Source organism: Gobius niger, assembly GCF_951799975.1.
Source record: "Gobius niger genome assembly, chromosome: 3".
In the NCBI taxonomy this organism is placed as follows: Eukaryota; Metazoa; Chordata; class Actinopteri; order Gobiiformes; family Gobiidae; genus Gobius; species Gobius niger.
Window position 1 is genome coordinate 21,971,021 of NC_136854.1, and position 8,282 is coordinate 21,979,302.

Below are 8,282 nucleotides of genomic sequence, written 5' to 3' on the forward strand. Positions count from 1 at the left end.
TGTCGGGCGTCTTCATGGGCGGCTCTGGGGCGGGACCAGGGCGGGGTGCTGCTGATGAGTGCCGCCGTGCGCGTGCGTGTACGTGTGAGCAGTGGGGTGTGCACGTGTGCTTGTGTGGCTGTCGTCATTTTCCAAGACAAGGAAACAGCTACTGGAAAATAAGGCAGGTTTTAGAGCAACAGCTCGTCTATCAGTGGCCTGGCCAAAGTTTTCTTCCAATATAGATTTGATAATTGGTTTTAAGGCAACTCAATATTTAGGTTGTTTATTGAATTCAAAATGATTGATTGTGGAAATAACAATAGCACTTATTTTTGGGCCCACATTAGTTGTACCAAAGCATGTCAAGGATATAGGCTTATTAAAGTTTTTCCTCAAGTAGTTTAATTAATGGCACACTGCGTAACATTTTGGACTATACTGTTGTCCTCAGTACAAAACGCTATTTTTGCAGTGGCAAATCGAAGGACAGATTTGGATAAGGACCTAACCTGTTTAAGGGGAGACACTACGGGCAAAACTCAATTTTTTCAGTTTTCAGGTTTTAGGCCAAATTGGTCTCTGAACATATAAGCGTTCACCCGGAAACAGAAAATATGCCTAATCTTCACAATAACATGTTTAAATTTTGCGCTGATTCAATGTTCCCCCATAGACTTATATGGGAGAACACAATTTCAAGGGCCTTTTTCTCAAAACACATTTTTCTGTCATTGTGGCGTCACTATGGCCACGTCAGTCGGACCTAAAGACTTCACATTTTTGGAAGGGATTTGGAAGATTTTTTCAGAGGGATTTTTTATTATTTTATCCCTAGCCCCATTTACTGAGTTTTGAATGTCAAAAAATAAGGCGAAAATTACATTTTTACACATTTTTCCACTAAAAAACAGCTTATTTTAAAACTAAGCAAGAAATCCAAAATCCCCTCTGAAAAAGTCTCGGTAACTCATTCATCAATAAAATGAAACCATAAATTTGAATGTAGCTCTATCCATTATTCAGATTTCGTCGCCGAAAAGATGGGAAATTTGGGGCATTTTTAGGCATAAAACACCTTGTTCTTATATGAAAAGATAAAATGACAGAAAACTTGCAATGCATTTTTTTCTCACATTTATGCCAGTGATCGACAGCAAAAGTTTCAAATTGATATCTGTAAATATACATTTTTTCCCTATTCACCTGCAGTGTCTCGCCATCTGAAATTCAGCTGACTTTAGTCAACATCTCCATGGAGACGAGCTGGAGACGCACCCACTCCCGGAGTCATCATGTCTTAGTGGTGAGCCGCTCACAGCAAAACCACATGTTTTTACATTTATGAAGTATTTTTCAAAGATGAAAATATCTGTCAGAAAATAAATGCTTGTATTTCAATTTAATTTATTTGGTAAAATTTACACGGTGTGGCTTTAAGTGTAAATATTGGGATTACGGTCAGTCACAATGACAGTAATAGAATGGGCAGGTGAGGAAGAAAGGTAATGCAAGTTCTGCATTGAAGAGTAGGCTACTTCATAGGATGTTAGCGGCAAGAAAGAATTAAACACAGAAAACTTAAGTCAAATTCGTAATAAAAAAAACAAAACTAAGCAAATGCAGGCTTTCTGTGTTTCCCAGTTCCATTGTGTTGGGGTGGCATGCATGACAGATGTAAACAGGAGGACTGTTTTGTTTGGATGTAAATAATAAGAATAATGAGAATAATAATTAAATTCATTTGGAATAATCTTTCAACTGTCCACATCAGTCCTGGTGCAGCCACAGCTCAGAGGAACAGGGACGCGTGAGGCCCAGTGTTAATTTCGTCAACTAAAATATTTAGTCTTAATTTTAGTCAAAGTGATATTTTTGACGATTAAAACTAAATTAAAAGTTTCTCATGAGTTTCTCACTAAATTGACATGCAATTTTAGTCGACTAAAACTAGACTAAAATTGAAAAGTTTTTTTTGACTAAATCTCGACTAAAATGAAATTACATTTTAGTCAAAAGACTAAGACTAAAACTAAAATAAAATATGTTGTCAAAATTAACACTGGTGAGGCCTACACCAGCTGCTCTCCAAACAGTTCTTTCTTTATTTAATTTTTACACACTGAAACGCATGTTTAGTTGTACCGTAAGCCAGTACAAAACCCTCAAAGCAAATTGTCACAAGGAAATTCCACAATGTAAGTGTAGATGCAGCCTGACAAATACCAGTGGCTGTTGATTTTCTTAAGAATTAGACGGCAACAAAAATATCACCATCTAGATTACTATTGTGGTAAAATACAATCAATTTCAAAGGCATTTCATCAGAGCCTATCTTGTTTACCTACAGTCATGTGATATGGCCGATGAGATGCTTTGAACTAACTTGATAGGTTAGCAATGCTCTTGAGTATTCCTAACAAATCTGGTTTATAATCTGATGCTGAATAAGGCCATTACTATACATTCGCTGTGGTGTTGTGTACAGATGTATGCCAACTTCTTCTTCTGATCTGGTGCATAAATGAATAAGATGTCTTGATACTTCTGAAAGCTGTATTGCATTTGGTTTATTATTCAATTATTTGTACTTGTGGACGTGACTGATGGGATACACGCAGACACACACTGGTGCATCTGAATGTGATATAGTGACGCAGCACTGGTGCCAGAGAGGACTTGGCTGAAATGACAGTTGTTATTTCATGCTTGGTTTCAAGTCTAACTTATATCCGTTAGGGCTTAGCACACTCCTTCAGTAGCAATGGAGCGTGAATGTCTGTGCTCAGACACTACATGTATGAGGGCTCATCAGGTGAAACTTTGTGATTTTTATTTGCGCTTTGTTGACTTAAGGGGCTAAATGTAGTGCACACACTGTGCTGAGCTGGCGGTGACTCGTGTAACATAAGGCCTAATGCAGGACTGGGATTTTCAGTGTTGCAGTTTGATAACTTATCACTTATATTTGTCTGTGTTTATTTATCGTTTGTCATAAGACTTGAGTGAGGTTTAAAGCTATTTTTTTTTAAATTCTTGCTAGTATTTTTTCACTTATAATACAGTATTGTGACCTTTATTGTAACAGAAGACACCAAAAATGTTCAGAATCTACTTGATCGTGTACACCTCAGGTAAATGTTGGTTCAAAGTTTGTATAATGAGAGAAGGGAAACACAATCAGACGAGTTCTTGATCTTCTGAAAGGCGGGGACCTTTACATATTTATGATGCAACATCAGGTATACTGAGAGTGGCACAGATGTCTTTCTTGTAAAAGCATCTGGAACAATCAGAGGACGTGAGGCCAAAATGATATAAGGTTTCAAAGACTTCACAATATCAGCATTTGGGACTAACATTATAGTCTGTTTTGTTAAGAAAGAGAAGAAGTGGGTGAGGTTTGATTGGCAGTGCTGTTGAAATTTAAGAGGCTGTGAGTTAAACAGCATGCCCTTTTATGGGCTGCACAGGCAAAACAAAACTGAAGCTTATGGACACAGGTACAATATGACCAAAGGAGATGTAAGTTTGGAGGCAGACGACTCATTTTGGTGTCAAATACTTTAGATTATTGGATCATAACAAGTTGGATTATAACACAAGAAGCAGAAAGTCAACAACAGAGCCAACAAGTGATCAGTGGCACTGGTTAGTCTTCATAGTCATGGTGACGTGTGAACAAGTAGCAACCTCCCTCTTTCTTGGTACAGCTACTATATGTACCTTTTTCTGTGAACTGCATTTGTAGTTTCTGTGTTCCACATTTTTTTAGGTCAGGTTGACTCACACTGGCAGCGCGGCTCAGTCGCAGCGGCTCTGGACTAACATCTGAACACAATTTCGTTGTACGGTGTATAATGACAAATAAAGTACTTACTTACTTACTCGCTTACTGGTTGATAATGTCCTATCTCGTTTGTAGACTGTAGGGTTTTACTGTGGGACAAACTCCTTTGTTACATTCTGCCTGACTGCACTGACTACGCATAATGCACTGAAATATCAAAATGGCCGTGTTAAGATTTGGTTTGAATATCTCCCCTCCCCTCTATTCATATTTTTATGCTCTGGACCTCCAGTGGCTTGTCGAGACCTTCTTGGTTGTAGAAACACTGACCCAATATGTTTCTTTGCCACCTGAGTGAAGTGGGACCTGGCGTGGCACATCAGAATTAATGTTTTTAAACAAAAATATACTACCAATTGTATTTTGGGCCAATTCAGAAAGAAGCCTGCATTCCAACAAATTATATCTGATGGTTGCATATTGTTCTGTCCTGCCGTTTGAGATTTGCCAAACCGCATCAATGGTTTAACAGGTTTAGCTTCAAGTCAAGGTGGAAGTCATTGTCTCTCACACAAGCACTCAAAACTGTATTATTCCTAAACTGTATTGTTTTATTTGACAGTAACACTGCAATGTTTTACTATGCGATGATCTAATTTAAGACATTTAAAACATAAATGCTTATTTAGTTATAGCTTATAGCTTATTACTTTCACTACTCTATGTAAACTTTTATGAAAACACCTGCCACAGTGAGTCATGGCGGCAACAGACACTAATTGTGGTATGCACTGGTAAAGAAAGAATTTCAGCAAAACACAAAAACTCTAAATCAAATCCAAGATGCAATAATAATATATATTTCTCAAATACAGTTATTTGTTTTCTCAAACCATTTTTTTGGGTTCCTCTTCGTCCCCTTTAATTCCCCTTTGATTCCTCTGCTTTAACACTATAGGTGTGTGTTCCATAACAACCTCGTTAAAAATTATTAAAAGGCAGGCATGTGATGAGCAGTCTATTCCAAATAATCCGACACACAAACATTTCCTAATGATTTTATAACAAAGAGTTAGTTGGAAAGCGAGTAAGACGACGCTTGAATTTCGTTGGAACTGGCTCTCGGGCATCCGCGTTCCATTAATTCGCATGAAAGTTACCATCACCACTGAATTCTGTTTTATTTCCTCCACTAAACTCATAAAATGCTGCAAGGTTACTGCAAACAACCCCAAACATCTATCTCCTCAGCATGTTTTAACCAGCGGGCCGCCACACACACGTCTGATTCAGATGATTGATGTAGGGCAGACATTGCAGAAGCTTGTTCACAATATAACTCCACTCTCTGACTTGATGCAGTTGTCACATTAAATCAAACATAAAGTAATATTGTTCAATAACAGCAATCTTTTTTTTTTTAGATCAAGTAGCACATTATTGGGCGAGCTCCAGTTGCAGTTTGACAGTTGAGAGACAGCTACCGCTACCACAAATGTATATGGAATTACACTGGACAGATACACACAACAGCATGTGACAGGCTGACAGTGCAGCGCTAATAGGAGGGGTGTGGGTGCCACGGCTGCAGGGAAGACAGGTATTTTTTTTGTAGTACATGAGTGTATCCCAAGGGAACAATTGTGGCTCTGTCTCAGAACAGACATGACAGACAGACAGGCGATACACTGTCGCACATAATGCAATGCAGAAACAAACCCCAATTGTCTCCATCGTACACCAAAATTCCTCTGTATTTTGGTTCAGTAAAACTCAACATGATTCATACTGTGTGGGTGTCCGTGCGTGTGTGTGTTCTTGTACTTACGATATTGTGAGGACAAGTTTGAGTTTTTAACCAACAGAATGAGGACATTTTTGGGTGGTCCTCACTTGTTTGAAGGACTGTTTTAGGGTCAAGATGTGGTTTTAGGGTTAGGATTATTAGGATGATTAGCAACTATTCTGTGAAATTGTACATAATGTACATATATATATATATATGTATTTAATGGTGGCTGGGATTGACACAAAAAGAATGATGTACAACACTCATTTAGTGCAGATTTTGATTTGTTGATTATTTTATTTTGAGCAATAAAACCAAGGACTAGATCTTGCCAAGTTGCTTCTTTCACATGCCCAGTTTAACACACAGTTTAAATGAGCTGTGATTTGTGCATTGCTTTGAACTTGTAAAGACCAAATTAATTGTTACTCCAAGCGATTCCAAAGCCTGCCTCCTCTCACAGACACACACGCTTTTTCTTGTTGTTCACACCGCCTGAACTTTAAAGGTCCCATTAAACTGCACTACCTCTCTATTAATATGAAAGGTAGCAGTCATGGCTTTGTTTAATAATTGAGCAGTGAAAAAAAAGTCCACAAGATCAAAAGGTTTGAATGGTTTAGATTTGTACAATTTATTGAAATGATCATAAAATACGGTCTTATTGATTCAAGACTGAAAGTTAAAACACTCTTATGGATTGTTGCTTAAGTTTTTGCATTGATCTCCCTTATTTTGCAGGAGGGAAAGTTTACGTTTAACTTCTGCTCATCCTTGTTTTTAATATCACTGTGTGATTTCACTGGTTTGGGCATCACACGGTGTCAAACAAAAACAAGCTAAAATGGATCATAAAAAAGGCAGAAAAGGTGATTGATTAAGATTAATAGTCACTGGATGTTCTTTACCACACAGTCCATCGTCAGTGACAAAACAAAACAGGTATAAGGGCTCATAATGGAGTCAGCCTGAACAAGTGTTAGTGCACAGTGCAGCACATTGTTTTTTATTACTATTGTCCTTATTATCGTCATTTGCCCTGATTTTTTGTGACTCGTTGTGATTTTGTGCCTGTGATGCTGAACCAGACACTAATTTCCTCTGAGGTGGACAATTAAGTGAATCTGAACTATTGTTTTTAGTTAAAGGTGCATTATGTAATTTTATATGCGGAAAAAAAAAAGTTGATATTTGTGTATGTAGTGACCCAGTGGCTGTATGAGCGGTTACCATGGCGCCTTTACGTTCCATCACAGTGGTCTCTAGGACGCTCCAGGACAAATTGTTTGTAAGGTTTTTGTTGCTGACGGACCCTCTCAGAAAACCTACAAAACAAATGATCCTGGAGCGGTGTCGAGACCACCGTGATGTAAAGTAAAGGCGCCATGGTAAACACTCATACAGTCACCACAAGGTCAAATACGCACAAATATCAACTTTTTTTTCCGCAATGTTCCGCAAAAAGTTACATAATGCTTTAACATTAGGATCATTAGTATGACATTGTACTTCAAAGAGCTGAATAAATCAATAGGGCTAAGTTAAGTTTGGGGTAAAAGTAAATAAAAAAGCAGCACTGGAACACTGAATAAAGGCATTATTTCAAAGTTAGTTTTAAACTCACAGCAGATTATTTGGCCAGACATTTCTACAGAGCAATAATGATAAGGCCTTCTGTGGGTGTTTCAGATGATTCGGCTCCTGGGGCGGTCTGGCTCTGAGTCCTGACATGAATCAGGCTGTGTGTTATTATACAAATTGGCTAAAATTACCTAACCTACATTTGCATTTTAACTGTGTCAGGGAGGAGTGGCAAGTAAGTAAGCAGAAATTTGCAGCAACTATTGCCAAAAAATGTATCCCTGGGGGTCAGTGTACTTTTCTAATTTTCTTTATCACAATAAATATTGAAACATGTCATTTTACAATCATCCCAAAAAATCGAAAAGAAAAATCGAAAGAAATGCTAAGAAGAAAAAAAACATTATAAAACTATTATTTAAACAAAACAAAAAGTGCAGGCCTATGCTGTATAATTTATATTGTGCATATGATAATTACAAGTTCAATACAGTGAACTGAGACTGAGTTCATCCTGGTCATAATTCTCATTAAATATATTGCATGGAATCTCCTTTTCATCGTGTGTCTAGATTTTGAATATGAATAGTTTTTAGGCAGAGCCTATCATCCCACACGCACTAACTCGCACACATTCTATGTATTTCCCTGCTTTGCATATTAGTACCAGGGCTACACCAGGGAACTGTTTGTACCGTCATGTCAGCCTGCAATTCACTCACTCTCTGAAAATTGCTGCTAGCAAGTAATTTTGAAAAATGCATTAATAAACCTGGTCTTTTAAGTGATACTGGCTATACTGGCAGTGCACAAGGTTCAAGCTCAAAGGAATTTCTCCTTTCATTCACACCTGGAATCATGCCCAAGTTTATAATGCCTTTTTTTTTTTTTTTACACACAATTACTGATTTTGGCAGGAACAGCAGTTGTATATGGATGTGTGAGAGGGATGTTGCATGTGATAACACAATGGATGAGGTTAAAATGTTGCTCTATATATTAGGTAACCCTCGAGGAAATGAATGTAAGCCAGTGCAGTGATGTTGGGTGGAACGAGAGCGAGGGTGAGAGGGGGTGGGGGCATGAATCCACCCGACTTGGGAGTGGTGCTTCCTCTCTCCAAGTTCAGAAATAGCCAACAGA